The sequence below is a fragment of the Bison bison genome, unplaced genomic scaffold, assembly GCF_000754665.1.
Source record: "Bison bison bison isolate TAMUID 2011002044 unplaced genomic scaffold, Bison_UMD1.0 scf7180017864473, whole genome shotgun sequence".
Classification (NCBI taxonomy): domain Eukaryota; kingdom Metazoa; phylum Chordata; class Mammalia; order Artiodactyla; family Bovidae; genus Bison; species Bison bison.
In genome coordinates this window covers 12,290,455-12,291,257 of record NW_011495034.1, presented here as the reverse complement: position 1 = coordinate 12,291,257, position 803 = coordinate 12,290,455, and positions in this window count along the sequence as shown.

The following is an 803-nucleotide window of genomic DNA, read 5'->3' as shown; positions in this document are numbered from 1 at the left end:
ATCAGGCATATATTTACGAAGCTCACCAGGGTGGGGTGAGGCCAGAAGCATATCAGTCTTTCCTTCAGCTGGCCCTCTGTTCTTCTAGAATTCGGTTATTAAACAGCCACGATTCTTTGTGGGGTTGGCTGGGAGCTCTCTCTATAGGTAAGGAACAAGGCCAAAATTGGGAGAAAAGGAGGAAATTCTGACCTCCATTAAGCCTAACTTTAACCCTCTGGGTATGTGCTGTAAGCTCCGTCATGTCCGATTCTTTGCAACCCCATGGACTTTAGCCCGCCAGGCTCCTCTGTCTATGGAATTTTCCAGGCAACAATATTGAAGTGGGTTGCCATTTCCTACTCCAGGGGATCTTCCCAACCCAGGGATCAAACCTGTGTCTCCTGCATCTCACGCATTGGCAGGCAGATTCTTTATTGCTGAGCCACCAGGGAAGCCCTTTAAAATGGTTTGTTTATTGCTACAAAAGCTAACCACCTGGGGAGGGAGAAAGAAGGGAGGTTTGGGAGGGACGGGGCATGGGAGGACCTATGGCTGATTCTTGTTGATGTATGGTAGAAAACACAAAATTCTGTAAAGCAGTCATCCTTCAACTAAAAAAATAAATTTAAAACAAAACAAAGCAAAAAAAGCCAACCACCATTGGAGCCTTCAGCAAGTCATAATCTTTTTGCTGGTAAAAGGTTTTGGCCTTGATGTTGATGGCTGCTGACTGATCAGGGTGGCGGTTGCTGAAGTTTGAGGTGGCCGTGGCAATTTCCTAAAATAAGACAGTAAAGTTTGCTGCACTGATCGACACTTCC